This window comes from Antechinus flavipes, chromosome 2, assembly GCF_016432865.1.
Source record: "Antechinus flavipes isolate AdamAnt ecotype Samford, QLD, Australia chromosome 2, AdamAnt_v2, whole genome shotgun sequence".
NCBI lineage: Eukaryota > Metazoa > Chordata > Mammalia > Dasyuromorphia > Dasyuridae > Antechinus > Antechinus flavipes.
In genome coordinates this window covers 568,732,395-568,754,917 of record NC_067399.1, presented here as the reverse complement: position 1 = coordinate 568,754,917, position 22,523 = coordinate 568,732,395, and the positions used below count along the sequence as shown (strand labels likewise).

Here is a 22,523-nt window from a genome sequence, read left to right as displayed (position 1 = left end):
ATTCCAAAGAGGGGAAAAAGATGGATTTCAGTATTTTCTCCAGAAATATAAAGCAACCTGCACGTGGTGATTCTCAGCCATAAAATGCTGATTTGGAAAGAGGGAAAGGTCCAGCAAAGGAAGCCAAAGCCGGAGAATTTATCTCCTAAAAGGTGATCAATCGGAATATTTTTCCGTTCGGTCAGTCATCCACCCAGCTGCCCAGGACTGCTGTGTCGGAGTTTCTTCTCCCTATTGTTCCCTAAAAGGAAGGTTTCGAGAGACGAAAGCTAGGCTTTTTGCTACCTAGAAAAAGAAAATGTGTGAAGGGGTCCGAGGATTCAAGACCAGAAATAAAACTCGCTCCAAAGAAACGATGTTATAAAGGTCGTGGATGCGTTACATTTTAATAAACTATTTCTTTAAACCACCTAAAAACTCATGAATTCTCAGTCAGCCTCATAGGTCAGCGACAGGGCTATCCTTCCCTAGCTTTGCGGAAAAGCAAAAGTTCCACACGAACGTCTCTAATTTCTGCTTCCTCACATCTCTTTGTTCTAAAAGAGTAAATTAATTACTTTTCTAGTCTGTTCTTAGAAGAATGGGAGGGGAGCTATATTTTAAGCTAAGTACGAGAAAACAAAGTCCATTTTTTGTCAAAATTGCAATAACGCGCTGATGGCTTCCGTATATATAAGACACTTATGTGTTGGGCGTCGGTCTGGATAATTGCTCTCAAACGTTAGTTTGCGAGTCAGGGTCTAGAGATCCCAGTATCTGGGACTTCCCTCGGACTCAGACTCAATGAGTTTCCCTCTGCATGCATCCTATATTTTCTCTACCAGTTGTCACAAGTGGGTTCTCTAAAGAAGCATCGGCAAATTTCAGTCCTCTTATGCCACAAGCCGTTACTACCAGAGGGGCAATTGTTATTGTTTTGTCTTCTTTGAACTCACCACAGCCGACTCCTCGGTGGCCCCTCATTGCCCTTGGCCCTTCTTTTTAAACAAACAAATCCACCAGTTCTCACCCCTCCCTTCCCCTAGGCTGAGCGGAATCTCTGCCGAATGTAGTGGCCTAGAGGCATCCTACGAAGTCGTTTGGAAACGTTTAGACTGCGATTTTGCTCGGCCGGGTTACTGATACGGCTTCTAGACCCCAGAAGACATAATTGGGGGGGGGGGGCGGGGAGAGGGAGAAACCAGAATAAACCCTCTTGATGACAAGATCCTAAAGATAATTTTAAAAGAATTTCACTCTAAGTCCTTGCGCTCTCTCTCTGTAGGGTCCATTGAGAAGACTGGATGACTGGCTTTCTTTTTTGGCGAGAGGAGAAGGAAAAGGAGAACGGAGATATGTTCAGCTAGCTCTCAGGAACAGTTCTTAGTTTTCTTTTTCAAAATAAAGACATGGGAGAAAGTGGGGAATAAAATACATTTTTAAATGTCTGACTTCAGAAATTCAGGCATTCATAGTATGGCTTGCATTTACACATCTGCATATATTTGAATACCAATAGTTCTCCGAAATCGATTGTATTCATTATTGAATTAGACACATGTAGCAAGGAAATCTCGATGAAATGTATTTATATATCTATATCTATATCGCCCACATGGTGTATGTAGTAGGAGGAAAATATAAGAGTGTAAAGAAATCTATGCATGTGCATTTATATGGGTACATATGTGCCCTCGTGAATATTTACACATTTATCTATGTTTATCATTATGTTTTTATATCAACAAGCGGACTGCTTTTTTCCCGTGTGCCTTGCATAAATGCCCTGCTTGCATTAATTCCGCATTAATTGCGCTCACTTGGAAAATGGGATTCGGACAACCAGGTGTCAGAGATAACCCAAGCTTTCCTCCACCACCACGGACTTGTCCCAGGGACTCTTGTTAATTGATTTTTACCTGATCCTTGAATCCTGCAGTGATCTGGGTAAAGTCAGAGGAGCTTTAGATGGGAACAGTAAGTTGACTAATAGGAGCCTGAGATATAGGATTTCCCGCCTCGAAATGTCAATGAGGATGAGAGAGAATCCGATGTTGGTGGAAGTAAGGAAAAGGCAAACAGTAAGGGCCATTTGGGCTGGTGAGACGAGAGAAGGGCGGAGTTCGCCAGGGAGAAGTGGATCGCCATTTCTGAAAAGCTCTTGGTTGGGGAATCTCCCTAGCTAGACTGTGGCGAGACCCACTTGGGTTAAATCACTGTGCCAGTTAGTTTATTTATGTATTTCTATACATGTGCTTGATTCTGTGTTTCTGTGAATCAATGGGGGTGGGGGAAGAGGAGTGAATGTTTAGATGAAACGGACACTTCGATTTCCTGAACCTGCTCTGTTTTTCTAAGTCCTGTCTGATAAATAAACGATAACTATTGACCCAGCGCCCTTCCATTCTCCTTCTATTGTCGCAGTTCAATCACACACTTACGCGAAGAAAAGCGAGTTTATCTTACCCCTGAAGCAGTGTGTGTATATGTATGTGTGTAGAGGGTGGGATGGGGGTGGGGGGTGGGGGAGCGACTACTCTAGTTAGGGAGATTCTCCAACCAGAATTGTGCAGATGGGTTGAGGAAAAGAGACTTTCAGAAAAGGACCAATTTCCCCCGCACAATGAGCGCTAAGTACCTGATAAATAGGGCTGGTGTTTATTCATGAGCAGGTACTTTGGAGATGGCGTTTAAAATAGCCGGCCCGCTCCGCTTCGCCAAGGTACTTAAACCTCGGCAGGTGCAGCAAGCGAAAGAGCACAAAGCCCGAGGCTGCGCGGGGAGGGGGTGTGAATGAGAGGGAAGGAGGGAGCACTGGGGGGGCTCCAGGCGCTTAGATACCTCGGCCCTTTGTTCTTCGCTAGGGTCCAAACCTACTTAACCAAGAGGCCCAGGTCACGAAAACCTCGCTGTTAATTATCAAGAATCTCCCCCTCTCCCCCCCCCCCCAATCCACCCACTCCTAGTCTACTTCCACTTGGCTAGAAAAAAAGGGGACTTTCCTTGAGCTCGGATTCAGGCATTTAGACAAACACTTCTAACTATGTAATTGGCTAAAGAAATAAATACAATCGAGAACAAGAAGAAAGAGACTAAGAGGTTCCCTTGGTGCTCGTTGATAGCACCTCCTTTGGCTCCACTGGCAAGCCAGACTTTAGGACAAGAGAATTATTACCTGCTTCTCAGAAAGACTTCAAGGTGCTTGGGGAAACCAAAAGTACAGGGAGGCAAAGAGTCTAGTGGTCCCAAGTTGGACGGGCCTTCGTATTAAAGTAGGGCTAAAAGCTATTGGTCTGACTCCGGAGTTGCAGTCTTTCTCACCTACCATGTGCAGTGAGGGCTGTAACTGAGCATTACCTGGTGGATTCTGTATTCTTGATTTTAGGATCTTGCTTTGTGTTTTCACTGTGTATTAATTTGTGGATTTTGACTATGAGTCTAGTTCAGCTGAATAGGTGAGGCGATTAATTTGATTTGTGTCCCTTCGGCTATTGAGGACTTTAGGCATACACAATCTAACCTTATTTTAGTGCCTTGTTCACCCATTTTGCTATTTGGAATATTATGTGGATACAGTTGGTTCCCTCTCGTCAGGCCTGGCTTTTCCCGGGATCAGAGGTTCTCTGACTTTGATCCTCCCCTACCAAGGATTTCCCAGGCCCAGAAAAATTCTCCGATGGAACCATGCCATGCACAGCATTCCATCCTCTTAATCTCCAGGGCTGATTGGTTGGCTACTCGTTCCAATTTCCACAGATTTTCCTGTTCTTAATCCCTTGAACCATATATATCCGAGTAATGTCTCTTGTTCGGTATGCAAAGAGTTGTGCCCAGGAGTTCCAGACAGATCGGATTGTCTATAGGAAGAGGAATATCCTTTCGAATAGATTAAAAAAAAAAAAAAAAGGAGGGGGTGAGCTTAAGGGAGAAGAGAGGAAGAAGTTTAATAGAGGAAGATAATGGAAATACTTCTTCGAGCCACGCCAGTATCTGTTTAACAAGACCTTTTTCCATATAAGACAAAACTGACGCCCAAAAGAGCAGATGATTAAAAAAAAAAATCAATGTCCGTCATTGATTTTACCTGCAGCCACTGAGATGAAATAAACTATAAAATTAGCTTATCTAACTTGGAAGCAAATCTGAAATATCCAGATTTAAAGAACAATTTAAAGATGTGCGCCCTTTTAGATTGAGGGAATGGGAAGTTTACAGTGAGAGCAGAAGAGGTTAGACAGTAGTCTAAAGCGAGGGAGACAGACTGGGACCAGGAGCTTGTAGAGACTGCCAAGACTCTAACATGGTCAGTTCCGAAGCTTCTGTGGACCGTTCCCTAGAGAGTGCTTTTTGGGAACGCATACTATATTAGTCCCGTAAACTAGGAAGTCAAGAAACCCTTGAGTTTGAGGCGCCAGAGATCAGCTTAGAGGTGGCTGATTGGGGCGAAAATAGCGGGGTTTGCGCATTCTTTCTCTTGATTCTAGATTTATAAAAACAAACTTCAAGGGCTACATAAATATCAGCTATTATTATTGCTGTTTTTATTATTTGTCATATTTTTAGGATGGACCTCTGAGTCAAGGACTCTCTTAAAATAAGGACAGTTATGGTTTTTTTAAACAGAAGGTTTTTTTGTTTTTTGGTTTTTTGGTTTTGTTTTTCAAAGTAAAGTAAAGAAGGATACATTGAGCACCTGTAAAGATCCTTTTGCGCTTTCCCTGGCAGCAGGGATACCCCGGGGCCCTGTAGGTCCCCACGCCGAGCCTGAGCCTCCAGGATGCTAATGTCATGCAAATAGCCTCATTTGCATGTTGATCTTGAGTAAATGTTAAAGGGATGTTAGAGAGTGAGAGAAAGATTGGTGGTTGCTACTGGGGCGGGCGCTCGGACTTCTTCCGCGGGAACAGCGCTCCCAGACTGATCCCGCACCTCCCGGAGGCAGAATTGTGCGGTACGAGCGCTTAACTTCGAGCCTTCTCCGCAGCACCCAGTGCAAAACCGTGTCACAAGATGGCTGCTCGTGAAAAGAGATGGACCGTTTCTCAAGGAGGGGAGGAAGAGAGCGCCTTCTCTCGGTCCACCTCCCTGGAACGCTTTGTCGGGTAATCAGATTTAAAGTTCTGGAGAGGAAAAGGTTGAGACACTCAAGAGAGATGGAGGTTCCCTTCCCTCAAGCAAGCTTCTCAATATTGTCATAGGAAAGCTTCAGCAGCAACTTTCTATCACTTTCCTCAGAGGCATCTTTAAGTGTTTCCGAAGTAGCCATATGCTTTAAGTGTCCCATAATGCAAGATTTTTCCACCTGCCCCAAAGAGATCACAACTAGGTGCCACCATCCCCTCTTATATGACTCAAAATTCATGCTATGAAAGCTACTACTAGGTTAAGTTACCAAGGAGTGAAGGGGGGATTGTCTGTAAATATGAAACTATGATAGCTGATGGAGGTAGGAAGGCAGGGGAGGCCTTCTATCACCTCTCCCATTAGCACACCAATAGGGATTGTTTTCTCATGTGTCAGCCTGGAAGGCACGGAGACCATACCCCTAAAGTGCCCTGATACAGGATAGATAAATTTCAGTGATCCAGAAGCAGCAAGGGAGTTGACAATGAAAGACCCAAGTGGACTTTGGGAAGTATAATTAATATCCTCCTAACTACATTACACTGCCCAAGCAAGTCACGGACATTTACTAAATAGTTATTGATTGTGTACAGATCAAGACACTGAGAAACACTAATGTTCCCTTAAAAGAAATCAATTAATTCCTGTCCCTTTCTGTTCCTGTCCCTAGCCCAGCCAAGAGGACCTGAGGGGGGGAAAAAGATCATATTTTTCTATTTTTGAAGGACCAGGTTCTTTTCAAGAGTGGAAATATCCAGTTTCTTTCAGAGCAGAATAGTCTTGTCAAGGAGGGATGTGTATACAGAAATAAAAGTAACTTGGGACTCCTTTCTTGAAAAGGTGATAGGAATCTACTGTACTCCTGAAGGAAGTACCTTAAGTTGGAGCTGGGTTTTGAGAAACATCCCCCCAGGTCCAGATGTAGTATAAGCTCTGTGACCCTGGGTAGGAGAGAGGAGAGGTTGGAAGAAATAATTTCTCGTAGTTGTCACCACATTCTTTAATGATCATTTCCATTGATGTTTATGCATCCTCTTATCCTGAATCTTAAATGCAGGGATTGGGTGTGCCACGTGCATTGGATATGAAAGGACTTTCTCTTACTCCCTTCCTCCCTGTTTATGTTAGCAAAGTCCTTTGTGTTCTTATAGAGAGAGGATACATGAATTCCCCAAAACAATAAATGGAAGGACTAGAGGAGCTGAATATGAACACACAGCATTGGAGTTTTAAGTCTCTGGTTCAATGGGAATACTCAGTTTGCTTTCTTGAGGAAAGTCCCTGAGGAAGCATTATTGAAGGAAGATGGAGGGAATGAAATTCTTGCTGGTGCTGTTTGAGGAATGAGTTTAACTACTGAGACAAAAAAGAAACTCCTAACTTTGAAACTGTGAAATGGCTCGTTACTGTGATCCTGGTGTTATCTGGTTTCACCCATTTTTCTTTCTTTTCCCAGTGAATTTTGCTGTTTTCTTTCCCATCTCCTCCAGTTTCATTCACTTTGAAGAGGGGAGAAACTTCTCTTCCTCCTTCCTCTTTTTATGGTTGGTGTCCTGAGAAATCCTGCCAATATTAGTATTGCTCAGGAAATGGAATGAGGACTATTAAGAATATTTAAGGTGCTCTGTAGCTTGTAGAGGTAACAAAGGGAGTGACATTGCCCATCCACAGATTAGGTTGTTAGGTTCATTTGAGATGAAATCTCCCTTTGAATCATCGTTTTCTTCTTTCTTGGGCCCAAGAAGCCATTTGGTTCCTCTCTTCACACCTAATTGTCTTTCCCCCAATCAATAGATGATTGTAATATTTGAGAGATGAGAACTTACTTCCAATTTCTCAAAGTAATATGGTTCTGATCACCTATCCGCATATGTCTCAGTCCTCTTTCTGGGTTAAACAACTCCTAAATATCAGAGGCAGGTCTCTGCTAACTCCAAGCCCAGCACTCCTTCTATTCTGCCAGATTACCTAGAGGTATCATAAAAATGGAGGTAAATATCAATTGGATGGGATGGAAATAATACTCAATTACCTTTTCATAACTAAGAACAAAAAGAATCTTATGTCTTTGAACTTCTGTAATCCAGAACACAACCGAGAACCAGAAAACAATTAAAAAAAAAAAGAGGCTCCATATGCAACCAAAATAGATGTCACAGACTATATACTAATGCTAATGTAATTTGTTCATAATGAATCCCCAGCAGAGGTACCTGATGGGTTCTGGGTTCAGTAATCAGCTTTTTTCTCTCAAAGGCTGAAGGAATGGATCTCTGGGACTCTTTGGGCTTTAAAATGTGCTTCTAATTGATCTATTTACAGTCTGGAGATGCTATCCTACTACAGCACCCACCAACATGCCACCACATCAACATGGTTAAAGAACTCGACGATCATTGGTAGAACTGTTCTCGTTTGATATATTTTGAAAATACAAAGTATCAGTGACATTGTCATTGTTATTAATAACAGTGATCCAGTGATCATTATAATAATTGTCCTCATTTCCTTCCTTGGGTAATTACTGAAGGAGGCGGAAATGTGCCTTTCTAAGGGGCTTTCATAGACCAGGCTAAAAAGGATGCCTTTTTTTTTTTTTGAGTGATGGCACCATAATACCAGAGAGAAAAGTAATGTGGCATTGTGGCTAGTGCTAGAAGAGCTCATTTCAAATCCTGTTTCTGACACTAGCTTTGTGACAATGAGCAACTTTATGTAATTTCTCTAAGTCTCAGGTAATTCTATGACTATAAATTATAATTATGGGCTAGAAAGAAGCTATATAATAAAGAAGGCCATGGAGAGACACAAGCCTCAGAGTCAAGAAGGCATGGATTCCAATCCTATGTTGGAAACATATTGACTATTTCCCTGGGAAAGTCACTTAACCTCTTAAGGTCTCCCCCTCCCCAATTTTTTAAGTCAGTTAATTTCAGAGCCATCTTTGAAGTTAACCATTATCTACATGAAAGTCGTGTCTTTTCTTTCTGGAAATTCCCTACTACAATGAAATCACATCAACCACATGTAACAATCATTCAACCATCCAACTTAGAAGCTTAGAAATCAGATAACCAGGATGGTTGGAACTATTTGTAAACTAAAAATCAAACAACCCAATTAAGAAATTTTTTTTTGAAGGCTCCACTGAATCTTGTTGTATTTACACCACTCAGATAACTCTTTCCTTAGCTTTAATCTTTGTCCACAAAGCTCATATTCTTGACTTGCTGTCTCCATATCTTTTTAATTAGCATTTGACTTTTACATATACTATATATTTTATTTGTGAAATGTGTAATTTTATTGAAAATAAATGGAGATAACATCGTCAAGACCTCCTGAGCTTAATTGTAAATTTTCTTTCCATTTAATGAATGAGGAAACTGAGATTCAGGATCACTCAGGTACTGAAGGGTATACTGAAGCTTTGGACGTTATCTGAAGAACTTTGGAAAGAAGAGCCTAGCTAGCCTTGACTCAGAACTTTCCAACTTGATGACTACACTATTATTGCTTTCAACAATAATATTTTCCCAAGATCTTATCAAATACTTTCCCATGACCTATTCATTGCAAGAAAGACAGTGTAGCAGAGTGGTAAAAATTCTGAATGTGGAGCCAAAAGACCTGAATTCAAATCATGACTAATAATCACAGCCAATAACATAACAAAGTGATGTTTGGCAAGTCACCACATCCCTAAACTTTTATTTCTTCATCTGTAAAGTATGGATAATGCACTTGTTACAACCTATCTAGAAAGGTTATTGTAAGAGGATGCTTTGCAAAATTAAAAACATTATGTAAACATGAGCTAATTAGGGATTTGTTCTCAATAATATAAATACTTCATTCATACTTGTGGACCATGTTTTCAATCTTGATTAATATTCTTACTTCTCTAGTATCTAGTTTCTTTGGATAAAGGGTCAAGGGTTTGAAGCAATTACAATAGAACTAGCTTTCTATAACCTCAGTGAACGTCATTGGAATTCATTGAATTTTCGGGACAGCTAAGGATTTGTTCCCCCCCTCCTTAAACACATTTTTTTATTTTTAATTTAACTATCTTAGATTTCAATCTTCCTAAAACGTACTATATATCTCCCCCATCTTTTAAAACAGAATACTGAATATAACTTATCCTTTGCTTGACGAGTTAGGGTCATCACTATGAACATCAATTATTTTATTATGCTGTGAAATCGGAAAGTCTTCAGGGGCTATTTAAATGTATTGGTCTATTTACTATAACATTAAAAAGCCCCAAGATTACTGGACCTCTTTAGTTCTCATCTTCTTTATACAATTTCCCCTCCTGTTTCCTCTTGTTATCAGCTGTTAGTTCTTCCTCTAGTAACCCCTGATCCTCCCCCATTCTGATCAACTGTTCCAAATCTACTGGAAGCTTAGAAATCACATAACCGGGACAACTGGAACTATTTGTAAACTAAAAATAAATAGACTTTGAGGGCCCTAGGAGCTCTCCTATAACTAAGATTCATGAGCTTTAATGCATGGACTTTGTGACAACTATTTGGCTGCTCACAGGCCCCCTTTCCTTACTCCTTAGTTCCCAGCTGTTTTACAGATGACTTAGTTCCAGATGAGTGAGTTGTTACTCTACATTATATTTATACTTAGTTACAGATGGTGGTAGCTCGATCATATTTCCATCCCATTCGACTGACATTTGTCTTCATTTTTATGATTTCATAATCATTTAGCCATCAAGAAGCAGTGTGATGTAGTGGAAAGGGAGGAGGAACTGAAAAGGAATGCTGGGCCTCTGACATTTTAGCTTCATGATGTTTCGTTTTCCGTTTTCAGTCACAATGGACTCTTGGTAACCCCATTTAGAGTTTTGTTTTTGGAATTTTGTTGGCAAAGATACTGGAGAGATTTGCCATTTCCCTCTCCAGCCCATTTTACAAGTGAAGAAATTGAGGCAAACAGGATGAAGTGACCTGTCCAGTGTCAACCAGCCATTAAGTGTCTGAGGTTAGATTTGAATTTGAATTAAGATGAACCTTCTTGACTCCAGAAACAGCGCTCTATCCATTTCCCCATCTAGTTGTCCCAGCTGTGTGAGTATGAGCAATTTATTTAATCTCTCTGAGCTTCAGTTTCCTAATCTCTAAAATGGAGATAATTTCTGTGATGCTTATTTTACAGTGTTTATAGGAGATTCAGATTAAATAATGTATATAAAATGATTTATAAGCTTTATAGAGTTATATGTCATTAATAATTATTACGTATAATTTATCAAAAGTTGATGACTGATGCCATAAAAAAGAGATCATCAAAAGCTCTATTATCTGTCAGCATACTATGGAATGTATGACAATAACCATAGAATAGGGATAGGAAGGAAGGAAGAAAATAAGCATTTTTTAAGACTGTACTATGTATTGGATGCTTTACAAATATGATCTCATTTTAATCCTTACAACAACTCCCATTTTAAAGTTGAGGAAACTGAGGCAGGCAGAGATGGTCACTTGAACAGGTCATACAGCTAGTAAATGACTGAAGTAATATTTGAATTCAGGTTTTTATGACTCCAGGCTCAGAGATTCATCCACTATTCCACTTTGTTGGACAGGGACTAAACCTGAGAGTTCATTGGGTTTAGGGAATTCCCAGGTGAGGAAACTACTCCTGTCAATACTGGATGGCATCTTTATTTCAACCTATAATCTGAAGAAGTTGCCTAGAATACAGACAGGTTAAATGACTTGCCCATCTCTCTATCTCTATCAGAATGGCATTATCTCTTAGTAGGAACCCAAACTACCCAGTTATGGTAATAAAGCAGTGAGGCAAGGTGGAAAGTGCACTGCACTATGTATCAGGAGACTTGAATTCTAGTCTTGGTCCTGACATTAAGCTAGCTATGTAGCCATGGCAAGTCACTAGCCTCTCTAAGCTTCAATTCTCTCATCTACACATGGGAGAACAATAGTTCCGTATCACCAACATTTGTAAAATGAATAAGTTGAATAGAATGATCTTTCATCTCTTTCCAAGTGCCAAATCCTTGATTCCATATTACTCTTGACTTATACACACAACATTATAAAAATTCTAAATATTTTCTTGAATAAACTGAGACATCTCATTTTACACAAAAGAAGAGAGAATAGAAAACATGTCTGATGTTTTGTTTTGTATTCCCTATAGCATCCAGCGCAATGCTGAGCACAAAGTAGTAGTAGCACAGTAAATATTTGTGAATTGATATAAACAGTATTTATGGCTCGAATTTCCTCCACATCTTGCCTTTTGTCTCCTCGTAAGCAGAAGACAATCTAATTCTAATAAGTCCTAAGGATTCAGATTTGGAGAAGGGAGAAAGTGCCAGTAGTTATCAGGGTCCAAACAGACCCACTCTGAAATATTTAAGACAAACTTACTTATTTTGGCTCAAGTCCAATATCAATAAGCTATTCTCGATAAGTATAATAAACTTGAAGTCATCTGTGCATTAGACTGACCAAAGTTTTCGAGGCCATTTTGGGACTGAATAGAATTCCATCCCTCCCACACCTTCTAACACTGAGAATTCTCTAATTTTTTCTAATACTCCTGGTTGTGTTCCGTTTCTATCAATGGTATTCATTCTGGTCTCCCAGTTCAAACTTTGGAGAAATCTTTACTTAGAAAATGGTTCTCTGTTGAGAGTGCTGAACTAAGGTCCCTTTCAACTCAAACAATTTTATGATTCGATTGTTTATCAAGTCAAATTATCTCATTGTGGTTTTATACAGCTCACCCTACCTTACCTATCCAAACTATGTCCCTACAAGTCACTCAACGTCTCTGTGCCTCAGTTTCCTCAACTGTAAAATAGAGATAATACTATTTACCTTTCAGGGTTACGGTCACTGTTAGAATCAAATAAGATTATATTTGTAAAGTGCTTAGCATAGTGCCTAGCACACAGATGTTTGGTAAAAGAGTGTTCCTTTCCCTTTCCCTGACCTTTCCCTACCGACCAAAACCTCAACCCAATGAAGGCCTATTTCCTGAATGTGACCTCAAATACCATACATATATTATGTGCAAGTCTATTGGGAAGAAGGAGGACTGGAAAGTACATTGGGCTTAGTTTCAGAAAGACATGATTTTGTGCTCCAACACTTACTAGTTGGGTTTGTTAGAACAGTGTTTCTGACTCCAATTTCCTCCATGCATTGTCTTTTGAATTCTCATAAGCAGAGACAATCTAATTCTGAAAAGCCTTAGGGGTTCAGATTTGGAGAGGGACAAAGTTGTCAGGGTCCAAAGAGACCCAGTCTGAAATATATAAGACAGATTTACTTATTTTGGCTAAATTATCTATGGTAATATAGATTCCTTAGCTTCTCACCTTCAGTTTTCTCATCTGTACAATAGGAATATTAAAAGTTGTACTAGCTACTTATAAGGAAAGTACTTTGTAAACCCTAGATTTCAATATAAATGTAGTGTTATGATTCCTCCTGTTCATGTTGCTCTGGACATCTATGTAGTCTTCCCCTTGTCACCAATCCAAATACTACACTTCCTTCAAAATTTGTGTCATACCATACTTCATCCACAAAGTCTTTTCTAACAACTACAATCCACAATGGTTTTTCTTTTCTCTGTTTTCCTACTAAGCAAAATATTTAAAATTAATTGCACCATGGATTTCAGTCCTAGATTATGAGCTGCCTTCATATTTGTGAGCTATTTCCATTCTTGTCTTCCCAACTCCACTGCAAATTCCTTGAGAACAAATACCATCCTTTGCCCCTCTTTCCTCAGTCTTCCACAACTCCTAATAGTGGGCTCAGGATCAGAACTTGATAAATTTTTTAATAGATTGATTCAATTTAATCACAACTATTGAATTTTTAGGGAGGACATGATAAAGGAAAAAATTAATCTATCCAATCAGAATTCTGAGAAGACTAAGATACAAGGTCATTTGCCACAATATGAGAACTTGGCACAAGGACAGTTTGAAGTTCAAGCATCTAACATTGAATGTCACCTTCAGCTAAAAATCTTAATTACATAAAGTAGATCTAACTGTGTTAATAACTAGGAAAGGAAATCCTACCAACCCAGAGAGTAAGGACCAAACTACATCCTGAGCAAGTTAGATCTGACAAAGCTGTCTTTTTGATCACCCTCAGGCTCTTCCCCCCAACCTTGCTTTGGTGCCCAACAAGAAAAAAAAAAAAAAAACAAGTTTTTATATCTAACTTCATAGACTATAAGAAAGGCAAGTCAGAGGACCTGGTTCAAATCTTTACTTTCATTTGTTAACTGTATGACTGGTTAAGTCACTTGTCTCAATAAATTTCTTCATTTATAAAACAAAGGGGTTAGAGATAACTTCCAACTTTAAAGTTGGACTCCAAAATTGAGAGACTGTGCTAAGTGAGCAGAAGCAGGAGATCATTGTACACAATAACAAGATTATAGGATGATCAAATCTCATGGACATGGCTCTTCTCAACAATGAGATGATTCATGCCAGTTCCAATAATCTTATGATGAAGAGAGCCATTTGTGCCCAGAGCGAGAACTGTGGAGACTGAGTGTGGAGCATAACATAATATTTTCATTTTTTGTTTTTGTTGTGTGCTTGCATTTTGTTTTCTTTTTTCACTTTTTCTTTTTTGATCTGATATTTCTTGTGCAGCACAATAATCGTGGAAATAGGTATAGAATAATTGCACATGTTTAACATGTATTGAATTACTTGCCATGTAGGGGAGGGGGTAGGGGAAGGGGGGATTGGAACATAAGATTTTGTAAGGGTGAATGTTGAAAATTATTCCTGCATATATTTTGAAAATAAAAAGCTTTTATTAAAAAAAACCAAAACAGAGAAACTGGACTTTTATTAAAGGGATAAAGTCTCTTCCCATCATATTTTGAAGTCATCCATTCTATTTTAAACATTAGAACAGCTGATGTACACTAAGGGGCTCCTACTTGTAAGGTTAGTATTTATTCTTCCTAGAAAAACCTAAGTAAATCTCAATTAGTATTTTTTTCCTGGTTGGATAAAATTCACTTAATCCTGAAGAATGAAGGGAAAGAGTTTGTGGGGAATATTGATTTCTGATATATTGCACCTTTTGGTTATTGACAAAATTCTGATCCTTGAAGTATTAAATGGGGGGGGGGGCGGGCAGAGGAGGAGATGGGAATAGAATCATACAACTTTAGAGTTAGAAGAAAACAAAGATTTAACTTTCTTTTTGTACAGAGAAGTCAAGAACATCCCCAAAGTCTCTGACCGGTTAGTGACGAAGTAGGGTTAAGACCCAGATTTGCTCACTCTCAAGTTTAGCGTTCAGCACTGACCTCTCCAAAACTAAATCACAACATGATATAAAATCCTAGAACCTTAGGCACTATCCTGCCAGTAGATGAAGTCAGTTATCTTTGCTCCTAGTCAGGTAGGGCACATCCTCAGCTCTAAATGATCCCCAGTGATAAATGATTTGAGCTGCGGAATGTACTAGGAAATCTTCTGAAGCCTGGCTTAAATAAATCCTACTTCTCCAAGAGGCTTTATTCTCCAAGGACTCAGGATGATGGGGAGCAGAGGGGGATGGGTAGACTAAGGTTCTCTAAAACCTAATCCCACAACTGATTATGATTCTTAAATGTCTATGGAGTAGGGAGGAACAAGGAGAAGATTTTTGGGACTCTTAAGACCTGAAAAGAACTTCCAATATCAGCTAGGAGAAAGCCTTTTTTTTTTTATTTCCAGATAAAGAAACTGAGTCCCAGCGAGGTGAAAAGGGACCGTAGTTGTTATATTCTTGAACTTCTGGCCGACCTTGTGCCAAATTCTCATATTGTAGACAAGTGATCTTGAACCCGATTCTTCTTAGAATCCTGATTCTCAATATGATGCCATTTCCCTTTATACCCTATCCTCCCTGGATTCTTAGGCCAAGCTAGTTTTCTCATCGCTCCACCACACTAATCATACTGACACATTGGTCCTGGTTTGCTAGGTTAAACGCTCCCCCCTCCCCAAGGGCTGTGAATAAAAGGGCACCAATTGTTAAGAAGCCTCAGCTCACTCCCCCTCCACCAAAAGGCTTCAGGTTCAGATGCAGTAGGCCTTCAGTCAGCCAACCTCAACCCCACATGGCTGCAGTTCCTTAGGGCTGCCTCAGGGTTTGCAACCCCAAGAAAGTTTCTTAGGAAATAATCTGGAGTGGGAAGCTGGCGAAAGGAACAGAGAGTGAATGAAAAGTGCTGCAAGGGAGGAGAAAGAGTGGGTAAAAGCATGCAAAAGTGTCCTACCCCCTGCCCCTTCCCATTATCCTTAGACCCTAGGCATCTGGATTAGGGCTCCAATTGCCTGACCTTTCTTTGTCACTCTCTTTAGCATGATATTATCAAGTGATAATATCCAAGTCTCAGTCCTACCTGTAAACTCCAAAGGGAGATGGTAGCCATCCACCTCTGAGAGATTAGAAGACACGTCCCCCTTCTAAAGAATCCTCTCCCCCCCCCATACACACACACACACACACACACACACACACACACACACACACACACACACACCACTACCAGCAGCAGCAGCAGCCCCTCCAAGGAAGAAATTCCAGATCCTTATGTTTCGAGGAAGAAGAATTGAGAAGGAATTTTATAAACAAGAATTCACTGAAAACTGAACTTACCTGAAAACGAACTCAAGCAGCCAGTTTGTTGGAAGGAACTCGAAGACTGAATAGAAAGTTTGCCCCGAATTGAACCGGGAGGAGGAAAAGGGAAAGGAGAATAAAACTCTCCCAGGGGCTTCTGATAGCCACGCCTAGTCCCGCAAAGTCTAGGTTCCCTCTCGACTGAGGAGCCCAGACTGCAAGCACATCTCAACGCTAGCCCCTGTGGGGCAGAGAGAATTTGCCGGCGGCTGCTAGAAGCCGGGCCCAGCCCTGGAGGGGGAATAAAGAGCGATTGTCAGAGGAAGAACAAAAGGCGGTGACGGAAGAGTTGCGCCCCCCGGGGCACGGCCCTGAACTTGAACTTGTACTTGACATTTTGTCCGGGAGGCGGCGAGGGGCGGACTGGCTCCGAAGCTCGGTCTAGAGACTAGGGCAAAGGAGCTGTAGGTACCAAATCTCTCTCCAAGAGGGATTTGATTCAGGGTTGGACGAAGATTCTGCCCCTCCCCTTCCCAGTGGAGTTGAGGATCTCAGAACGGCACACGAGTGCACTGGGTCCTTCCTTGTTCACTATCAGAAGTTCAGTGTTGTCCCTTTTTACTTTTCAGTTCCTTCCCCTCCCCTTTCCCTGGAAGCCCCGGACACTTGAGCCCGAGATTTTCGGAGGTCACTATTCTATCTCTCTGATGGCATGTGTGGGTGTGTGTATGGGGGTGGGTGGGTGGCGGTGGGCGTATGTTTGTATATGTGTGTGTGTTACAGAGTTAGCAATTGGAATGAAGGCTTCGGCAATTAGATGGGGAGGGGATTGTCGGGGTTGGTAAATAGGAGGAAAGGTTGGGCCCGGTGGGAAGACTGGGTAGTTGCGGTGCGAGGGGAGAGGTATAGTGGGGGGAGGGGCCGCGAAGGCAGTTTGCAGACCGACCGCCCCTCCGGGTGCACCGGCTTCTGCCGAAGCTCGCTCCCGGCCAGATTCTCCGCACGTCGCGTCTGCGCCCGGCTCGACGCTATTCAGCCGCTAATTGAACGTTAATGGCAGGTGCAGATGAGGTCACTGGAGCTGGCTTTTCTCACACATTTTTCATGCAAATCCACGAAACTCTAAACAAATTTGAATAAAAACCCCTTTGTGCAATCCGCCCCCACCCCCAATCCCTCTCCCGCCGGAGTTTCTGTCTCTTTCTTGCTGAGAGATGGGGCCCGGCGGGCTCAGGGTCTGGAGCCCTAGCCCAGGGCCCTGCAGGCGGGAGGGTGTTGGGGGAGGGGGGAGCGCCCCGAGGCGGACGGGGCGGAGTAGGTTTACCTCGAGCGGCGAGGGATTCTCCCCGACCTCTACAGCCACCGCTAGTCTGGCGGTTTTTTTTCCCTTGCTGTCTCCCTTCCCTCGGTCACCGCGTCCCTTGAAACCATGACAGTTTTATCAGCCCTGATCTAGTTCTGGAACAATGTCTGAGGCTCCAGTGGCCCCTGTTCCTACGTTGTCTGGGAATGGGACCGCTGTCCATCCCGGATCTCTGATTGTAGAGGAAGCTAAGAGCTGAAGATACAGGCCACTGGGAGTTAGTGGCAGCCGTGACGAGTTTTACTTTGCTACAATTTTTCCCCCTATACTTAGTCCTTCTCCCCTTTGTTGCCTATCCGCCGCCTCCCCTTACAGAGAATAAAACGCCACAAATTCTCCCTATTCTCCAAACTGCAGGAAGTAGGGGGCCTGGCTTCGGAGTGCATGTGGTTTGAGTATCTGCCAGAATTCAAATTTTTCTTCTTTGACTTTCCTCCTTGTCTGAGAACGCTTTACGAAGGAGGGGGTTCAGGGAGCCCTTATATAGGAAAAAACATTTAACAACCTCCATGTGCCCATTTGGTCTCATCTGGAATCTCATCTGATGCTATCCCAACCCACCTCCAACCCATCTTCATCCCTTGGATCATCTGCCCCAGAAGGCCTATAAAATAAAAAGTGTTTTCTTTGTGCTTTATTGAATCTTTCCTTCCTTTTCCTTCTACCACGGATAGCTGAAAGCCAATGGTTCACCACAGCATTCCTCCAAGATCTCAAAGATTCATGATGGCATCTGGGGTGGTCTTATACCACCTCCTCCCACCTCTTCTTCCTCATTAAATCGTTCAAATCCCTACTGTAGACATTTTACTTATCTACCGACAGCTATATCCTCCCATTTATAACCAATTTCCCATTTCTTGTTCAAATTAGTATTTATCCATTTTTTGACAGAGCTGACCAGAAACACCAGGAATATTTATTTGGCAAATAAATGTTTATTTAAATCAGAGGATATATTTAAAAGAAGATGGGATGGAGTGAAAATTAGTATTGGAAGAAGCAAAACTAGCGTGACAATTGAAAGCTACTCTGACTGCATCCTTTTCCCTAACTAGAGGTAGGAGTATCTCAAAGGCTGAAAAAGAATAGTTTTCATAGAGGGTCCTCAATGTCCCAAAACAGCTCTAAGGTCTCAGCTCTTGTGCAAACTTCACTGGCATTTCTGAGTAATCTTGACTTCCTTATTCTCTTCCTTTTCCAAATCCTTCACTGGCTTTCATATTCTGGGCAACTTCAGAAAATGCACTTGTGTAGTAGCTCCAATGGGAATTACTCCCAAGATCTTGTCTTCTTCCCAGTATCAGTTGTTCAGTGAAAGTCAATTCTCTGTTCCATTGCTGGGGACTTGCTCCTTTAAAAATCTGTGAAGAAGGGCCATCAAGTGAGTTACATTAACCACATGAGTAGCTTCAAGCCCCTATATAAATCCTTCTGTATGAAACTCTGACTTCCACCTCAACTTAACATCAGGAATTGTGAAGAAATGGGATTCTTAGTGAAGTAGGTAATAGGATGGGTATATCAACCACTGAGTGACACACAATTTAAATAAGTAGCTAGTGAATGAGTGAATGTGTGTGTATTACAAAAATGCATGCACTAAGAACCAGATCAGTTGTGGCAGCCTGATTGAGTAAGACCATTGAGAAGAGGAGAGGGAAATATCAATAGGATAGATTCAAATACAGAATCATTGAAGCATTTGGGGAAAAAAGAAATAGCCATTTTGGCAGGAAATTAGTATGGATCCATGCTCAAGATGATGGCACACTTTGAGATGTGTCAGCTAACCTTTGATAAGATCTAGATAAATTAGATCAGGAATTTTAAAGTTATCCAGTGACTCTATTGGTCAGATTATTTTTACAATTTAAGATTCCTTCTACCCTTCATATCATATGCAGTTTAATTCTTCTGTTCCAAAAGAACCATTGCAAAATTCACTTGAATTAGGGACTGATGGGGCAGGAAAGATAGGGCTAGTATCAAAACATCTAATATAGTTTCAGAAGCTTTAAATTGCAAAAATAATTAAGAGAGAGCAGGGTAGAACACTGAGCTTTAGATTAGTCATGATTCAGTTTATTAGTGAGAGAGTTAAAGCCAGAGTGAAATAATACAATTTTGGAACAGATTTTCTTCCATTGGAATGGATCCTTGAGTGTGACTTTGGGAAAGCCAAGTCCCAACTTATGAATTCACAGGATACTGCTAATTTAGTTTGTGTGTGTGTCTGTGTGTGTATGTGTGAAAAATATATGTTGAACAGTGTGTTTTTATGAGTCACTGGTCTGATGAGAAATCTTGAACTATCCAATCTTCTTTCCCACCTGAGGGAAGAAATATCAGATACATACTTTTCTATTTGCAGAACTTCCCCAAAACTATGAAACCAAAATCTAACTAATCATCCTTACAGTCTTCTAAAGCTTGGTACCATCTTAATTCATCTGCCTCTCCCAATACTTCTCCACATGTATTCTTTTATGTGGTTGGTCTTTTCACTGACATCACAACACCATGAATATTCATTTTCTTCTCTTTTCTCATTCAATTCACTGACCTGGAATTCTACTCTCATTTCTCTACCTATCCTTTAGGGTACATCTCAAGTTCAACTCCCTTAATGATGCCTTCTCATAACTCTAGCCAATTTTTTGGAATTCTTTTCTTACCCACCCATAGTAGCTTTTCCTGAATCATCTTCCTTTATCATTTGGATTGGTTCATTTTAGTGCATATTTATAAGCTTTTTAAAAATGTCCACTAGACTTAAGTTTTAGCAGAGACCAATGAGGTCATTTAGGACCTCTCAATTTAAAACTGAGGAAACTGAAGGCTAGAGAAGCTAAGTGATTTGCTCAAAGTCACTTAGGTGATAAGGCATTTAATCCAGATCTTTGGATTCCAAAGCCTGCACTCTTTCTGCTCTACTGGAATTTTCCTATAAAAGACTTCAAATAACTCAGTCAGGGAATCAGTCTTATGCTTTCTTTTTAATCACCTCCAACATCCAGACCAGTATAGGGTGTATAGTAGGTGCTCATTGAAGACTTACTAGATATAATTGAATTAAAGTGTAAGTCGAGTGGACTAATATCATTTAAAAAAAATTCTCCTTAGGGAATCCATCTAATATGCTGGGGACCTTCTTTTGGGTCTTTTAATTTCTCGGGGATATCAATATAGCCCTTGGAATGTCCATCTATTGTCATGGGCTCACTTTGCTGTTCTGACAAAAAGGTGATGGCCCTATCTTCACTGCCCCATCAGTCTCCAATTCGAGTGAATTTTGCAGTAGTTCATTTAGAACAGAAGAATTAAACTGCATATGATATGAAGGATAGAAAGAATCTTAAATTGTAAAAATAAACTAACCAATATATAGAATTAAATACACATTTTTGGACATGGCAAATATGGGAATATTATTACTCGTTTAAGCTTATTTGTTACATAGATTTGGAGTTTTCTTCAATGGGAGCAAAGGTATAAGAAAGAAAAAAAGTCTTGATAATTGAAAGAATAAAATTTGATGTTAAAAAGCTATCATAATAGTTTGAGGGTATAAAATAGTTAAGAATGTGACCTTCGAATGGGATTCCTATAATGGGTTTTTTAAAATTAGCTCTTAAATTTTTTGGAAGTCAACAATTTTGTTTCCCCCATATATGTGTGTGTGTGTGTACACATATATGTTTCAAATCAAGACTTTCTTTCCTCTCTCTGGACATTCTGGCTTATATATGGGTCTTAGCAAATAAAATGCAAATAATAAAGGAAAGGGCAGAATTTTAAGGTTTCATGTGTATGCAAGAAAGATGAGAAACTGAAGCACTGAAAAAGAACTTGGGACTAGGAGCAGGTAAGTCCTCCCTGTAAACTAGTTTCAATTCTTAACTGTGTCTTCTTGGACAAGTTCATTTCTGCTCTGGGCCTTAGTTTCCTCATGTAAAGAATAAGGATGTTGGATTAGACAATTCTGCAGGATTACTTAGCTCCCAAACTCCATAATAATAAATAATCAGACTCGCACAGCTGGAAAGAACCTGAGTGATTATCTCAGAGAAATCATCCAATCTTCCTAATTTTTTAGATAAGGGAACAGGCCTAGAGAGATAAAATGAGTTTTCCATGGTCATGTAGCTAGTTAATTGCAGAACTGGGAATAGATCCTAAATTTTCCCATCTCTCCCCTCATACCCAATAATCCTTTGGATTTTGGGAGTTACATCATTCCCTCCCAAGGGCAATTGTAGAAAATTGGGATTGACAGGCAAGAGGACCATCTCTGCTGGATAGGGCTGGAATTAGAACTGGGGTACTTTATCAACATTTCCTGTTTTTCCAGTTTCCTCATTTCCACAACTTTTAGACGTTTTCTTAGATAATCAAACCAAAAAATGTAGGTTAAGTTACCCATTAAAGTAGTAATAGACACCCAGTTATAAAAGCAGCACTGATCTAGATTTGAATCCTTGTTACAGGGTCATAGTTGGAAGAGACATTATAGATGATCCAATCCAACTCTTATTCTGCAGCTGAGGAAACGGAGTTCCAGATAAGGTTAAGAACAATAAAATGTCCCAACTCCAATTTTAATTCTGTCTTACTGCAAAGAAAAAACTGTCTTTAGACACTAGAAGAGATCCAACGTTTAGTTAGGTTAAGGACTTTCCTTTAAGCCGTTTACAATCTAGTTAACTTACTTGGTTAATAACAGAATTGGAAGGATTCAGTTCTTCTTACTCCCAGCTCCTTTTAGGATGGACAAGATCTTTCGGGAATCTCTGAAACCTCAGTTTCCTTATCTGTAAAAGAAAGAGGTTAGAAGGGCTGATTACTAACCTTTCTTTCAGCTTTAACTGAAAAATGCATGCTGTACAAACATCACTAGCTCTGCTATCTGGGTTCCGAAGGCTAAAGCCAACCACCTCCTCGCGACTCCCCCTGGCGGCTTCCAGAAGTACCAGGGTTAAGTGAGACCCTGCGCACCTAGAGCCCACCTTCTCGCCTTCTTCCTTCCCTCTCCCCTAGGAGAGGTCCCGGCCTGGAATCTGACACCACGGTACACTACCCGCGGGTCCAGCGGCGGACGGACTGGGCTTTCACCGGGGTGGCGGTCCAGCCTAATAGAGAGCTCTGCCGGCTTGCGCCCCGCGCCTATTCATGCTCTTGGGGATGGGGGGTGGGGGGGAGGGGAGTGGCCAAGTCCTGCCCTCTCGCTACGCCGAGCATCCCAACACAAGGCCAGGCCCCGGGAGCAACTTTCTGGACAATTTAATCCCTCTGGGGTGTTACAGGGCCATGCGTGGCCGCCTTCGTTTTCCCCTCCTTTCCTTTCCACCCTTTCTCCTAGACAGTCTCCTTTGAATTCTCTGATATCTCTCTTTTTC

The 22,523-nt window shown here is 41.0% G+C and overlaps 2 long non-coding RNA genes across 6 annotated transcripts in view; both read right to left on the bottom strand.

Annotated features, from left to right (window-relative positions):
* LOC127551388 (uncharacterized) overlaps positions 1 to 16,879 on the bottom strand; it is a 68,049-nt gene extending 51,170 nt beyond the window's left edge. The window contains exons 1-2 of one of the 2 annotated variants that reach the window (XR_007951076.1): positions 15,798 to 16,879; positions 6,086 to 7,071 (exon numbers count right to left, since the gene is read on the bottom strand). This is a non-coding gene — a long non-coding RNA (uncharacterized LOC127551388). Of the gene's footprint in view, positions 1 to 6,085; positions 7,072 to 15,797 lie in introns of those variants that run through there. The other variant, XR_007951077.1, reaches the window with a different exon arrangement.
* A 1,163-nt stretch (positions 16,880 to 18,042) lies between these two features.
* The window catches only part of LOC127551387 (uncharacterized), a 55,489-nt gene continuing 51,008 nt past the window's right edge, over positions 18,043 to 22,523 (bottom strand). For all 4 annotated transcript variants that reach the window (XR_007951075.1, XR_007951074.1, XR_007951073.1 and 1 more), the window contains 2 exons: positions 21,837 to 21,938; positions 18,043 to 18,488 (listed from right to left, as the gene is read on the bottom strand). This is a non-coding gene — a long non-coding RNA (uncharacterized LOC127551387). The remainder of the gene's footprint in view (positions 18,489 to 21,836; positions 21,939 to 22,523) is intronic.